At 42.3% G+C, this 16696-nt stretch overlaps 1 pseudogene; it reads left to right on the forward strand.

The window, feature by feature from the left end:
• The first annotated feature begins 2414 nt into the window (after positions 1-2414).
• On the forward strand, positions 2415-3131 carry LOC127225611 (casein kinase II subunit alpha'-like; annotated as a pseudogene).
• The last annotated feature ends 13565 nt before the right edge of the window (positions 3132-16696 follow it).

Consider the following 16696-nt stretch of genomic DNA (forward strand, 5'->3'; position numbering starts at 1 on the left):
ATGAGTTGTACTTAAGTTCCATTTGCAGTCAAATAAAATGGCCCAAAGCTCTTGAAAGACTGTACAGAGTTCCATCTATGTCCAGATCCTGTCCTACTCTCATAAGAAAGAGTCCAGACTCTTCAACACTCCCCTGCTTCAGGCCTGTGTGCCCTGTGCATCTCCATCATGCTCACACTTAGCTCTTTCTTGCTGAGTCATACTGCACACTTGCACACTTAGATATGGACAAGGGCTTCTGTTCTCCTCAGAAAATGCTGTTGAAACAAATATTTTACATGTTGAACAAGAAACACACAAACAGCAAAAGTAATTCATCGAGGCAATTGATTTTTGCAAAAAACATAATAAATTAACCAGTTCAGCAAGTACACTATGTCAAGAAGTTCACTTTGTTTTTATCCTAAAGGAGGTAGTGACTGTCTCTTTCATATTGCCTGGGGTCACCTCATAGTCTTTCCTAATTGGCTAGTTTTTAAATTAATCAACCCAAAGGAAATGAAGGAAGAGGGTAAGGTGTTGGCTGCTACGGATCATCAAGTTTTGGAATTGGAGGAGGGTAAGAGCTTTGTGTAAGGAAAAGTTTTCTTAGGTAGAGGAGAGTTAAAGGTTTGGATCTCTTTACATGGAAGTTTTAGAGAGTGAGTGAAATTCTGGCCACCTGAAGTAAGCTGACCTGTATGAAGCTAGACCATTTCTTTCCTGCTAGCTGAGGCTCTACTTCCCTTATCCCTACTGGAAATAACAATAGACTGCCTATTGGCCTCTTGAACAATGTAAACAGTTGTTCTGAACGAATAAGGGTGATGTAAATAATAAATAAGTAAATAAATTTAAGCCAAGCTTGGTGTTACATGCCATCAATTTTAGCACCCAGGAGGCAAAGGCAGATAGATCTCTAAAGTTTAGGTCAGTGCTGAGATTAAAGGTGTGCCACTACTGCTTGCTGTGTGAATAGATCAGTTGGTCTACAAGAGCTATTTCCAGGACAGAGAAACGAAACCCTGCCTCCAAAAAGAAAGAAAGAAAGAAAGAAAGAATAAAGAAAGAAAGAAAGAACAGAACAGAAAAGAACGAAAGGATCTCTGTGAGTTCAAGGGTAGCATGGTCTGCAGAACAAGTTCCAAGACAGCCAGGACTGTTAAACAGAGAAACCCTGTCTCCAAAATGAAACAAACAAAAACAACAATGAACTGGAAATATGGAACAGTGGGTATAAGTGCTTGCCATTAAACCCCAAGACCTGAGTTTGATCCCTGTTAACTGCATGATGGAAGGAGAAAACTGACTCCTACAAGTCATCCTACACACATAGACACAGAGTAAAATCAGTTTTTCAAAGAATAATTTATTTATTCTATTTATGTCTGTCATAGTTACTTTTCTATTGCTGTGACAAAACACCATGACCAAGGCAACTTAAATATTCCACAATATAAATGTGTTTGAAGAGGCCAGAAAGCATAGGATCCCCTAGAAATGGAATTATAGACAGCTGTGAGTAGCCCAATGTGGATTCTGGGAACTGAACTCAAGTTCTCTGTAAGATCAGTAAATTGCTCTTAACCATCGGGGCATCACTCCAACCCCATATTTTGTTTGTTTGTTTTTCCAGAAAGGGTTTCTCTGTCTAGCCCTGAATGTCCTAGAACTTACTCTGTAGACCAGGCTGACCTTGAACTCACAATGATCTACCTGCTCCTGCCTCCCAAGTGCTGGACTAAGGCATCTACCACCACTACCCAGATTGGTTTTTTTTTTTTTGTTTGTTTGTTTTTTGTTTTTTTTTTTTTTAAAGAAAGAAAACAATCTGGAGAGACAGCTCAACAGTTAAGGGAACTCAAGAGAGCCTCTTCGGACCTTTGAAGGTAGCATCCACACACATAAGTTCACAAACACACAAATAAAAATACATTTTATTTATTTTATTTTGGTTTTGGTTTTTCAAGACAGGGTTTCTCTGAGTAAGAGCCCGAGCTGCTCTGGAACTCACTATGTAGACCAGGCTGGCCTTGAACCCACAGAGACCTGACTCTGCCTCCTGAGTGCTGGAATTAAAGGCCACCATGCCTGACTAAAATAAATAAATCTTTAAAAATATAAACAACTCCCTCTTCGACACCCCCCCCTCCGACCGCCATGCCAGGCCCGGTCTACGCCGAGGTGAACAGCCTGAGGAGCCGCAGGTACTAGGACTACGAAGCCCACGTCCAGAGCTGGGTTAATCAAGATGATTACCAACTGGTTCGAAAACTTGGTCGGGGCAAGTATAGTGAAGTATTTGAGGTCATTACACCAACAATGAGAGAGTGGTTGTAAAAATTCTGAAGCCAGTGAAGAAAAAGAAGATAAAATGAGAGGTTAAGATTCTGGAGAACCTTTGTAGTGGAACAAATATTAAGCTGATTGATACCAGCTTTGGTATTTGAATATATCAATAATACAGATTTTAAGTAATTCTACCAGATCCCGACTGACTTTGATATCCGGTTTTATATGTATGAACTACTTAAAGCTCTGGATCACTACCACAGCAAGGAAATCGTGCACAGGGAAGGGATGTGAAACCTCACAATGTCATGATAGATCACCAACAAAAAAAGCTCTGACTGATCAGGGTCTGGCAGAGTCTTGCTCAAGAGTACAATGTTCTAGTGGCCTCAAGGTACTTCAAGGGACCAGAGCTCCTTGTGGACTATTAGATGTATGATTACAGTTTGGACATGTGGAGCTTGGGCTGCATGTTAGCAAGCATGATATTCCGAAAGGAGCCATTCTTCCATGGGCAGGACAGCTATGACCAGCTTGTTCAAATAGCCAAGGTTCTGGGGACACATGAGCTGTATGGATATCTGAAGAAGTACCACATAGACCTAGATCCACACTTCAATGATATCCTGGGACAACATTCACAGAAGCGCTGGGAAAACTATATCCATAGTGAAAACAGATACCTTGTCAGTCCTGAAGCCCTAGGTTTTCTTGATAAGCTCCTACGGTACGACCATCATCAGAGACAGACTGCCAAAGAGGCCATGGAGCACCCGTACTTCTACCCTGTGGTGAAGGAACAGTTCCAACCTTGTGCAAAGAACAACATTCTTTCCAGTGGCCTCACCACAGCAAGATGAAGACTGGGGAATCGATGGTAATGCGGCACTGGTGCTTGCCAATAAAACCAAACAAACAAACATAAACTTGAAGGAAACTACAATGTGATAAAAAGAAATTCTAATCATTCCTTCTAAAGGCAAAGAAGAGTAAAGACCTAAAGCCTGTCAAAAGCAAGAAACTCCCCAGTACTAGTCTGCAGGGAGCTGCGCTGTACAGTGTGGCAGTGCACATAGTTCAGGATCTGAGGGCACTCTCCCTTTGAAATGCATGGGAGATGAGAAGCTCGGAGTTGTTGTACATGTACCTGTGTTTAACAGGATACCACTGTTGAATTAACCCGTTTGGTCAACAAGCTCTGAATATCTGACTTCAAAAAATATATATATATATATATATCGAGCCAGTCAGTGGTGGCACACATCTTTAACTTTAATCCCACCACTGAGGAAGCAGAGGCAGGCAGATCTCCAGACTTCAAGGCCAGCCTGGTCTACACAGTGATTTCCTGGACAAGCTCCAAAGCTACCCAGAGAAACCCTGTTGATGGGATGCAAACTTATGTAGCCACAATAGAACTTAGTGTGGAGATTTCTCAAAAAACTAAAACTAAACCAGGTGGTGGTAGCACACATCTTAATCCCAGCACTCAGGAGGCAGAGACAAATGGATCTCTGTAAGTGTGAGACCAGCCTGGTCTACAGAGAAAGTTTCAGAACAGCCAGGGTTACACACAGAGAAACCCTGCTTTGAAAAAACAAATAACTAGAACTATCATATGGCCCAGCCATATCACCACTGAGCATATATATCCATAGGGCTGTATTTCTACAATAGAGTTATTTGGTAATATATGGTAATATTTGGTAATATATGGTAATCCATATTTCTTGCTGCTTTATACACATGAGAAAGAAAATGGATTATTTACAGAGTGTCCATTATCTGATGAATGGATACTGAAAATGAATTTTATTCAGCCATAAGTAAAAATGAAATTTACAAGAAAATAGATGGAATTGGTGTCGTAGTCACTGTTCTATTGCTCTAAAGAGCACTATGACCAAGACAGCTCTTATACAAGAAAGCTTTTAACTGGGACTTGCTTATCATTTCAAAGGTTTAATCCATTGTCATCATGGCAGGGAAAATGGTGACAGGCATGCAAGTGTGGTGCTGGAAAAGAAGCTGAGAGCTACAGCCCAATCCTCAAGCGCAGAGAAAGAGAGAGACTGGGTCTGGCATAGGCTTTTAAAACCTCAGAGCCCTCCACCAGTGAAACACATCCTCCAACAAGACCACACCTTCTAATTCTTTCAAATATAGCCACTCTCTGGTGAGTAAGCATTCAAATATAGCATGGGGGCCACTTTTACTCAAACCAGCATATCTGGAAAATACATATTATGTGAGGTAACTCAGACTCAAAGACAAACACCAAATGTTCTCTTGCAAATGCAAATCTTTGCTTCTGGTTTTTATATATGCATATCTATGTGGGAGTAGATGCATATAGATGCCAGGAAACTAGAAAAGGATCCGTGGGGCAGGAAAGAGAGGTTGCCAAGGAGAGAAGTAAAGAGGGTAATAAAACATGTGACATGAAAGTGAAAGGGGAAATACTGAGGTGGAAAGGTGGGATGGGTGCCTGGGATATTCAGGAGAGTCTGGAGAGTGAACGTCAACCAACACCTAGCAGGCACAAAACCTGCTGCTGATAGGCCCTGTCCAGCCTTGATGCAGGGGGAGGAGCTTGGTCCTGTCTCAACAGGATAGGACATGCTTTGTTGACTCCCATGGGAGGCCTGCCCTGTTTGTGACAGAGAAAGACTGGATGGGGGTAGTGTGGGAGATGAGTAGATGGAAGGTGGAGGGAGGGAATGGGAAGAGAGGAGGGAGGCAAAACTGGTTGATATGTAAAGTAAATGAAAAAAATAATAGAAAAAGAAGGAAAGAAAGGAAGGAAGGAAGGAAGGAAGGAAGGAAGAAAGAAAGAAAGAAAGAAAGAAAGGAACTAACTGCTGCCAGACAGTGGTAGTGCACATCTTTATTCCTAGCACTTGGGAGACGGAGGCAGGTGGATCTCTGTGAGTTAGAGGCCAGCCTGGTTTACATAGTGAGTTTCAGGATAGCCAGGCTACAGAGAATGACCCTGTCTCAAAAAGCCAAAAGAAAAGAAAAGGGTGTGTGAAGAAAAAAAAGTAAAAGACCTTTATAGTTTAGTGGTGGGGAGGGTATGTCCAGCCAGGGATTCTCAAGGACTCAGGGGAAACAGAAGTGGATTAAGATGCCTTAAAACACAGGTTGACAGCAGACAGAAGAGTTAAGCATGCATTCATCCTGGAGCCTAGAAATCCTTCCAGGATATGTGATATATAAAACTTTTTACATGGGTCCTCACAGACCATAAGAAGATAACCACCACAGCCCCACTTTGCAGGAGTAGAGATTTTGGTGCATCCTGCTGTTCTTCATTAGGGGATAGGTGAACAAATTCTGAAACCAGAAGTAAATGTGCAGTAATTAGAGACAAAAGGCCAGCTGTTCAATGAAGAGATCCTAAACTGAAGAGTTGCATTAACATTTAAATGGAATGATCCTTATTAGTACACTATATAGGATAGTGTTGCAAGTGGCCCAGGTGTCAAAAGTCTTACTCTGCAGGGTGAAGCTAGTGACATTAGCATGTAGGGCCTAGTGGGAAATATTGTGGCTGGGGTAAGAGCCTTTCTTTCTTTCTTTCTTTCTTTCTTTCTTTCTTTCTTTCTTTCTTTCTTTTTTTTTTTCTCTTGCTCCCACCCATGAGGTGAGCAGCTTTTAATCCACCACTATCCTGCCACCTCATCACAGGCCAAAAAGTAATGGTACCAACTTACCATTGATGAAAACTTTTAAGACTGTGATCTAGAATATGACAGGAAGGGGCTAGAGAGGTAGGCCAGTAGTGAAGCATACATAAGATTCTTCTAGAGGACCTAAGTTCAATTGCCAGATCAGATGGTTTACAACTGCATGTTGTAAACCATCCTCCAGTTCCAGGTGACTCAACACCTCTAACCTTTGGGAACAGCTGCACTGCCCCCCACACACACACACTCGGACATGAAGAGGTGAGGCTGTAGAGGAAGGTCAACAGAAATGAAACAAATACAGAACTTGTTACCAAAGAAGTAGGGTCACTGATATGATAAACCTTTGTGGTTCTTATACCACCTGAACTATTTTACGACTAGGATGTAGAAAAGTTTGGACTATTGAGCTAAGAAAGCTGTTGAATGATGTGGGAAGTAGTTAATGGGCTGTTCCAGTGGGAGCTTGGAAAATAGTGCTGTAGACAGTGGATACTTGTGATAGCAAAACAAGGACTCAGCTGGGGACTGGGCTAGGGGCCAGTCTATGATACTCTGATCATGAATGTGGCTTCATTCTGCATAAACCCTGAGAATGTGAGTGAAGTTAAATTGAGAAATGGTTGAGTGGTTGGTTGGGCAGAGGAAATTTCTGGACAGGAGAGCATTCCGATGGTGCTGAGAAACTGGTTGGAATTGATAGAGATCACCACCACCACTGGGAAGCCTTTTGCACTGTACTGGGACAAAATTGAAGTGATTCTTCAGGTCCAGGTCCCAGAAGCCACTACAGCTGTGGACCATGGGGGCTAGACTATATCTTGGGCTGGCAGCAGAACCCTGCCCTATTGTAAGCATCATCCAAATGGCACTGGATTTGAAGGTAAAAGTGAAAGATTTCTGGGGTCAAGGAGAGCAAATGATGCCAAGCACAGTGGGGTATGAGATAGAGCACCTGCAGAGTGAAGTTATGAAGGTGAAGCCTCGGCTGCAGTGAAAATCCTGGAATATTGGAAATGCCAGGACTGTAGGATGACCACTAAGGACAGCAGCAGCTGTGGAATGGAGCTGGTCTAAGCCTACAGGAGAAGCTGTATGTTCTGCAGGTATAAGAGACAGAGAGGTGGCCCAGTAGGTTACATTACAAGCCCTAGATAACAGACAATGAACTACAAATTTCAGATTTTGCCCTAGTAGACTTTGGTTTGATGTAAGAGTAGTTGTTCATTTGTTATTCACATAATCTTTCATTTTGTAAAGGAAACACTTATTCTGCCACTATTGGAAGTGTATACTTGTTTGCACATGAGCTCACATCTAAGAGACTTTGGATTTTTAAGGTGCTGGAAGTTTTAAAAGCTGTTATGAGCAGTTTTCCCGCCAGCCTGGTCCCAGATAACACACAGAGACGCTGTATTAGATATAAAGCTGTTGGCCGGTTACTAGCGTTTCTTATTGGCTAGCTCTGTCTTAAATATTAAACCATTCTTTTAATCTAAGTGTTTTCACTTTGTCTTATCTTACTGGAGAGAGGGTCTGGACCTCTTCCTTCAAATCCCTACATCTTGCATCTCCTCTACTACATCTCCCAGAATCCTCTTTGTCTCCTAGTTCCACCTATCTTGCTTTCCTATTGGCCAACAGGGCCTCCCCAGTGCTGGGGTTAAAAGCGTGTGCCACCAATGCCTGGCATTATGGCTAGTTTTGATTGTCAGCCTGACACTCCACAATCGCATCCAAGGACTATCTAAATTGGCTTATGGGCATGTTTATGGGGCATTGTCTTGATTACATCAGTTAATGTGTGAAGCTAATTCACTGCAGGAGGCACCATTCCTTGGGTTTGAGTCTGGGGCTGCATAAGAATGGGAACAGAAAAAAGATGTAGTGTTGGAGAGATGGCTCAGCGGTTAAGAGCTCAGACTGCTCTCCTAGAGGTCCTGAGTTCACATGATGGCTCACTACCACCTGTAATGAGAGCTGGAGGAGGGAGGGGGAGTATGTAGAATTGCTATGCAAGATGCTGGGGGAGGAAAGAAATCAATAATCCTACTCAGTTGTCCAGTGCACTACAATATCATTCTGTCAAGGTATTCCTATTGGTGAAACAGCACGAGCATGACTGCTTTGCTTTCTGATTGAATTTGAGGTCACTCTATGGGACAAAATACATATCAAGTACTGTAAACCAGGACAGAAACCCATGACTATAGAAGTCACAAGTCCTAGAGCAGGGACCTGACTACTGATATGAAACCAAATGGATATGCAGTTAAACTGCCTTCAAAATACTCATATTTATACCCTTAGACTAGTGCTATTATCTGCCTTGGCCAGAGAGGCTTCTTTTTGCAATGGGTGATGGTTAATACAGAGATTAACAACTGGTTAAAATGTTGAGAATAAATACCCATTGAGCCAGGCATGGTGGCACATTCCCAGCACTAAAGAGGCAGAGACAGGCAGACCTCTATGAGTGGGAGGTCAGTCTGTCTACATAAGGAATTCCAGACTAGCCCAGGCTACATAGTAAGATAGATATTTACATTACTATTCATAGCAAAATTACAGTTATGAAGTAGCAACTAAAATAATTTTATGGTTGGGGTCACCCCAGCATGAGGATTGCAGCATTATGGAGGTTGAGAAGCACTACTCTAATGGGAGGTGAGATATTCTAATCTTCAGGGACGTTCATTAAGCTTGGGAAGGAAACAATTCAAACAGCTTCAGGAGGTTCCTAAAACTGACCAGATTCACTTGGCTCTTCCTTCCCCAAGCATATGTAAACGGTAAGAACTACTGAGAGACACTCAGATAAGACAGGCTACCAAGAAGACTCTCTGACAAGCTGAGCCACCTGGAAGAAGCACAGATCAGCTGATCTGCCTGGAAAAGGCTCAAAGGAACCAACTGAATTACCTGCAAAGGACACCCTTTAATCTGTTGAACTGCCTGTAAGCTGTTTGGTGAGCTCCAGGTTTGCAGCTTTCATGAGCGACGGTCACTCATGCTGGGGTGGCTCTTTGGTGATGCAGCTATCTTTTGAGTGACTTCTCCTGTTAAGTAACTCCTCACCTATATTCTACAGTAACATTAATAAAACTCATTGGTTCACCAAGATAGACTTAGTGGTAGCCTTGCTTTGGTTGGTTCTCAATCTGGAGTGAGTAGGTGTTTGTTTACTTCTCCTAGGAACAGTGCCACACACACTTCCTTAAATAAGTCAGCTGTCATCCTTATCTATTCCCTATTGCAGCAAGCTGAGGAGACTGATTTCCATGGTGGCACAACTGTAAGATGATGGCAACCTGGGCTGAGTCACTGTTAACAGAGGGACACCCAGGATCACTGCCCAGGCTCCACTAGATTTTGCAAGAAAAAGAAACTTTTGTTGTGTGAGGTTTCTTATGGGACTATAGTTTACTGCATCTATCCAGTCTACATTGAAAAAGAGCAAAAAGTTCAGCATTAAGATACAAAATAAATGTGCAGCTTGGCAAAGAATTTTAAAGTTGAGGTTAAGTTATGTTCTTAAAAAGAGGTTGTAACTGCTAAAGAGAATCTGTTTTGTACTGGGACAATAGGGAAAGTGTCCTGAAAATACAAGATCTCAGCCACCAAGGCTCCAATGTGTGAAAACACAGATTTATTTGAAAGCAAATAGACAATAGACAGTAAAAAATGCATTTATCTAAAGGGGTTCCCTTCTGAAAGTGTTTCATTAGGGCCAGCATGAAAGGTACACAGCAGTTGCTACCATTGTGGTACAAGAGGCCAGGCTCCATTCTGAGCTGGCAGCGGAATTTGGCAGCATTATCCATGTGGTGTTATTGGCTTTAAAGACATAAAAGATGCAAAATTAAGGGGAATTGTGTGTTCTTGCAGTTCCAGAGAGACACTGAGGCCAGGTAATATGAGATGTGTTTGAAGACCCTGCCAGGAGGCTCTTGAAAATCACTGAGAGGAACTATGAAGGTGAAGCTTAATTTGCAGTGGAAATTCTAAGATGCCAGTGAGGCTGGGTCCTGGGTTGTTCACCAAGAAAAGATGGAGGCATAAACTGGGCCAGTGGTGGTGCACACCTTTAATCCCAGCACTTGGGAGGCACAGGCAGGCAGACCTCTGTGACTTCAAGGCCAGCTTGTTCTACAGATCAAGTTCTAGGACAGGTTCCAAAGCTACACAGATAAACACTGCCTTGGGAAAAAAGAAAGGAAGGAATAATTTTACTTTCTTAAGATCTATATTTTGTTTGTTTTTCAAGACAGGGTTTCTCTGTGTAGCTTTGGAGCCTGTCCTGGAACTCTCTCTATAGGCCAGGCTGGCCTGGAACTCAGAGATCCACCTGCTTCTGCCTCCCAAGGTGTATGCCACCACTGCCCAGCAATATCTATTTTATTTTTTAATTTTAATTGTGGAGGTGTGTGTGCATGTGACTACAGGTGCCAGCACAGACCAGAAGAGGACATCAGATCCTCTGGAGCTGGAGTTACAGGTGGTATAAGCTGCCTTCCATGGGTACTAGACACCAAACTGAAGTCCTCTGGAAGAGCAACAACCACTTAGTTGCTGAGCCATCTCTCCAGTCCCCAATGTTGAAATTGTTAAAGACTATGGGGACTTTTGATGTTGGAATAAATGCATTTTGCATTATGAGGTGGCCATGAGCCTAGAGACACAGAGAGGAAAGTGATGACTTAATAGTAATAATTTTAGGTGTTAGGTTGATAAAGGATGGATGGAGTTGTGGTGGTATCTTATCTTAATTTATCTTAGTTACTTTTCTTTCGTTCTTTCTTTTTTTTTTTTTTTTTTTGTTGGTTTTTCGAGACAGGGTTTCTCTGTGGCTTTGGAGCCTGTCCTGGAACCACCACTTGCAGACCAGGCTGGTCTCAAACTCACAGTTTCACCTGCCTCTGCCTTTTGAGTGATGCTCAGTTACTTTTCTATTGTTGTGATGACACCATGTCTAAGGTGACTTATTAAAGAAAGCATTTAGTTGAGGATTTATAGTTTCAGAGGTTGAGTCCAGGACCATCATGGCAGGTAGTAAAGCATCAGTAGCCGTAGTGCTGGTGCAGAAGATGAGAGCTTACATATTATCTGCAAGTTGGAGGCAGAAAAGGGGTGACTAGGCCTGGCTTGGACTTTTGAAACCCCAAAGTCCACCCCCCAGTGGAAAACCTCCTCCAACAAGGCCATGCCTCCTAATCCTTCCCAAAACAGTTCCACTGACTAGGGACCAAGCATTTAAATATATGAGCCCATGGTAGTCATTTCCCTTAAACCACTACAGATGGTAATAGTGTCAACTACATAGAATCTAGAGCCATCTAGGTGATCAACCTACATCTGCCTGTGAAGGATTGTCTAGACTAGGTTAACTGTGAGCATCAGTCTATGAGCTGGAATTCTAGGCTGAAAAAAAGGAAGAAAGAAAGAAGGAAGGAAAGAACAAAAGGAAGGAAGGAAGGAAGAAAAGGCAAACTGACGGCCAATGTTCATCTCTCTTTGCTTCCTCACTGAATGCAATGTGGCCATCTGAAACTTTGTTCCTAACACCATACTATCTCTGCCATGATGGAATGGTCTCTCAAAGTATAATTTACTTTTTGTAAGGTATTAGCCACAGAAACAAGAAAAATATTTGTAATAAGACAGTAATATTCATTACTGTGGCCTAGCCCAACTAGTTTAATATATTTTCATTATCTGAAATTATTGCACATCATAATCAGAGACTTCTTGTCATTACCATGGAAAAGATTAAATTCAACTCTTCCAAAGAAAATTTACATTTACTTCTATCGATTACTTAGAAATTGTGATGGTTTAAATAAGAATGCCCACATAGGGTCATATATTTGAATGCTTAGCAATCAGAGAGATGCACTATTTGAGAAGGATTAGGAGGTATGGCTTGTTGGAGTAGGTGTGGCCTTGTTGGAGGAAGGAAGTGTGTCACTCAGGGCTTGAGGTGTGAGGTTCCAAAAGCCTGGGCCAGTCCCAGTTCTCCATCTTGGTCTTTGGATCAGGATGTAGCGCCTCCATACCTTTCCAGACCCATGCAAGCTGCATGATGACAATGGACTAACACTCTGAGTGTAATCAAGCCCCCCCACCCCATTAAATGTGTTTTATAAGTCTTGTCTGGACTATAGTGTCTCTTTGCAGCGACAGACCATGACTAAAATAGAAGCACTACCAACCTACGATTTTTTGGTGGGGTTCCGCCTATGATTCCTTAAAGTCTTCATTTTCAGATCAACATTAGGAATAGTTTTTATTCATTTATTTATTTTTAATGTGTTTGGGTGTTTTGCCTGCATGTTTTTCTGTGTACTACTTGTGTGCCTGGTATCCTCACAGGCCTAAACTGGACCTACTGATGATTGTGAGCCACCATGTGGGTGCTGGGATCAGATCCTGGATCCTTTGGAAGAAGTCAGTGCTCTTAACCACTGAGCCATCTCTCCAACCCTTAGGGATACTTTCTTCCTTCCTTCCTTCCTTCCTTCCTTCCTTCCTTCCTTCCTTCCTTCCTTTCTGTTTGTTTGTTTTTTAAGGCAAGATTTCTCTATGTAGCTTTAAAGTCTCTCCTGGAATTCACTTTGTAGCCCAGGCTGGCTACTCACCAAAATCCAGCTGCCTTTACCTCTCAAGTGCTGGGATTAAAAGGCATGTGCCACCACTGCCCAGCTCCTTGGGGAAAATTTCTATTCCACAAAATTGTCATTCGTGGTAAACACATAGTTCGATGATTATTGTTAAATTGAAAGAGTCCCAGCAATTATAGAGCATGCCTGTCACTTCCAGATGCTTGCTGTGTGTGTTGTAGCTGATCCTGATTCCACACCCCAGCCCCATTCACTGTGGAGAACAGGCTGGCCTCACACTTGAGAGCTGACTCTCCTGCCTCTTCTTCCCGAGTGCTTGGGATTACAGCTGTGTGTCACTACAGGCTAGTTCACACTGACTGCTCTTGATGTGCGCTCCCCCCACCCCCTTTTTTTTTTTCCAGACAGGGTTTCTCTGTGTAGCCTTAGCTGCCCTGGAACTCACTCTGTAGACCAGACTAGCCTCAAACTCAGAGATCTACCTGCCCCTGACTCTCTAGTATTGGGATTAAAGGTGTATACCACCACCTCTGGCTTGATGTGTGCTTTCTTAATTCTTTTAATCATGTGGAGAAAATGTAGGTGATCAAGTTCAAGTATTGGAAGCAAAGTAGGCTCCTCCTGGGACAAAAGCTGACATCTTTGTACTACCCAGAGCAGGCTTGCCACCTCCACTTAGTGTAAATTTTGAGGTTGAATGTGGGTGGGAATGTTTGCAGATAGTGCTGTCAAATCAACTATGTTCATAGCTGTATGTGGCTCTTTTGGGGAGGTGGAGATAGGCAAACCTGAGGCAATGTTTCAGGTATCAGAGGCCAACCTCAAAACTATTACCTGGTAAAAGATGATCCTGTCTCCACCTCCCAAGTGCTGCAATTACAGGTGTGCATCACCACACCTGGCTAACCGTGGCTCCTGACACCCATAACTGTCTGAGCTTGTTTCTAGGAGAGAAATGTAAATTAAATTTACAACCAGATGAAAGACCTTTACATGTCAACACAAGCCATGAAAAGGCAGTAGTGGCTGTGTGTGCCCTTTGCCTGCCACTTCTCTATCACAGGGCAAACTCTGACACTGTGCCACTTACGCAGGGCAGGCTAGGCTGCCAATCACTTACCCTGAATGTTTTTATTCTCTCTGCATGTTCTTGTTTGAAGGCATTTACTCCACTGTTTATCTTCCTGTTTTCTTCCTTTTCTGGTCACCCTGGCCTCCTAGCTCCATCTCCTGGAGTCACTAAGAATGCCCAGGCCTCTGCAAACTGGTGGAGTTGTTTTGTTTTTGTTTTCCCCTTGCCTTCCTACACAGTGGGACAGACTTTGGGTTCTATAGCTTTATACAAAGGTCCACTATAGTTGTGGAGTCATCCTGGCTACATCTCACCCATATAGAGGTGATAAGTTGGCTTTAGAAGGACCCTGGAATCACTTTGCAAGCACGAAACATTGAATTCCATTTGTTTTCACTTTTATTGTTTGCTCTCTCTTGGTGTTTAACTCATACATTTCCCTAGCATCTCCAGTCCTGGGACTCATAATAAGCAAAAGATTAAGTGTTATCAAGTCAAGCCTTTCCTTATGTCTTTGTGAACTAAAGTTCCCTTATAAAAGATTGAAAAACTATACCAATGCTAAAGATATTACAAGGATGACTGGTTGACTGAGAGAACTTGGTGATTGTATAGACAGGAAGTTGCTGACCTAGAACCTAACTACATTAGGCTACCTTGAATCTCCTTAATAGCTCTTTATTACCCACCTTTGTGAGATAGCACCCCTTTAACTAACAAGTAAAACCTTTGGAATGTATCAGTTTAAGGGACCCAAGCTTCTACCAATACAAAAGCTAAGAATGTCACTATATCATCTGAGAACTATTATAGCCTAGAGTCCCACATAATTGATGTTCAGACCAATGTATGAAGGCAAAGCCCTGATCTATGGTTTTCTTTTGTTCTGTGACTATAAAAGTTCATGTAACCACTTTAACATTGGAACTGCCTCAATCTATGTTCCCAGTCCATGATCACTCAAATTTGACTCAAGATAACCTCTGTTACTCCCTTGCATCAATACTTCCCATGAGATCTGGGAGACACAAGGAGCTTAAGTTGGAGGATGGTTTGAATTTACTCAGTATATTTCCAGGATAAGACCAGCAGAAACACAATGCCAAACAGAATGTTTTATGGTTACACAAATGTGTTGCTGCATTTCTTTCTTCCCTCCTTGTAGCTGTTCTTCCTTCCCAAATATAGCTTAGGTGTTTTTTCCCAGCATGTGCTTGAAAAAAATGTGCATAAGACAAAACTGTCTGTAGAGTGCCTAGTACAGCATGCACAAGCCTCTAAGTTTAATCATCAGCACCATATAAGCCAGACTTGGTGCATCCCTATATTTATTGGAGAGGTAAAGGTAAGAGGATTTTTTTTTTTTTTTTTTTTTTTGTATATTTATTATGTATACAGTGTTCTGCCTGCTTGTATGCCTACAGGTCAGAAGAGGGCACCAGATCTCATTCCAGATGGTTGTGAACCACCATATGGTCGCTGGGAATTGAACTCAAGACCTCTGGAAGAGCAACCAGTGCTCCCAATTGCTAAGCCATCTCTCCAGCCCCTAGATAAGAGGGTCTTAATTCAAGGTCACCTTTGACTACATAGCAAATCCCAGGTCAACCTGGGCTACATAAGACCGTCATGAAAACAAACAAATAAAAAACAAGCAAAAAAAAACTCTAGGGACTGGAGAGATGGCTCTGTAGGTAAGAACACTATTTTATCAATACAATCTAGAATCACCTGTTATGTGCTGTGATATCCCCAGAGTGATAGACTAACAGATGCCTATAAATTGTAAGATGAATGAACTCTTTTTCCCTAAACTGTTTTAGTCAGGGTATATAGTGGTTTGAATGAGAATGATCCCCTAGGCTAGTGAGTTTAAGTGCTTAGTTCCCATATGGTAAAACTGTTTGGGAAAGGTTAGGAGGTATGGCCTTGTTGGAGAAGGCATGCCACTAGGGTCTTCCTTTGAGATTTCAAAAGCCCATGCCAGGCCTAGTCTCAGTCTCTCTCTGCCTAAAACTTGTGATCAGATGTGAGCTCTCAGCTACTGCTGCAGCACCAGGCTGGCCTACCACCATGATAACTGTGGACTAACTCTCTGAAACTGTAAGCAAGCTCCCAATTAAATGCTTTCTCCTATAAGTTGCCTTGGTCAATGTGTTTCATCACAGTAGCTGAACAATAACTAACATAGAAGTTGGTACCAGAAGTGGGATATTTCTGTTATAGACTTGAACATGTTTTGTAGGAGAAATATGGAACCTACTCTTCTTCCAAGTCTTCATTTCCCACTTCCATCTATCCCAATCCCAGCTCCTTCCCAGAAGTCCCTGTTAAGCCAACTTATGACTGGAGTTATAACAATATAAAAAGGATATAAAAAATTTCATATTCCAATATTCCCAAAGCTCAACCACACAAGGTCCTTCCCCAGTGAGTCCCCTTAGGGAGTGGAATTGTGAATGTTCTACTTATTAGTTTTCAAGAAAGGGGTCTTTAAAAAGTTTACACCCCTTCTCAGCCCAATTCCTTGCCAGCTTCATCCCCCATGAGAGGATGCCAGCAGGTATAGAATATCATGATCTGTCCTGGATTCTATGTTGCATGTTTTCTACTTTCTTTCTGAGCTGTTGTTCACTCCCGGGTTTAAAAAAAAAAAAAAGCTTACACTTTTTCTAGATGACCCCTTTGGAGTATCAAACAAATTGGATCAATGATTGGGCCTTCAGGTTAATACCTGGGGTGAATTAATGTCAATCCTGGGTATTCTTTCTCTGGGAAGAAAGGAAGGTGATTAGAATGGCTCTGATAAACATCTGTGAGAGAACCTAGCTGGATCTAGGGTCCTAGCAGTCAACGCTAAATACACCAGTCAGGATCCCTAGTTGGGATAGTAGCAATAGAGTGTCCTGGGAACATACTAGGAATCTGAGGGACCTTATTTTGGGAAATAAGAAAAATCAGTTCCTGATCTCAGAATATTAACAAGGCTCTTAATGCTAAACAAGGGAGAGATGAAGGTCCCCCTGAAATTAAAGGACCAAATG

The sequence above is a fragment of the Phodopus roborovskii genome, unplaced genomic scaffold (assembly GCF_943737965.1).
Source record: "Phodopus roborovskii unplaced genomic scaffold, PHOROB, whole genome shotgun sequence".
Classification (NCBI taxonomy): domain Eukaryota; kingdom Metazoa; phylum Chordata; class Mammalia; order Rodentia; family Cricetidae; genus Phodopus; species Phodopus roborovskii.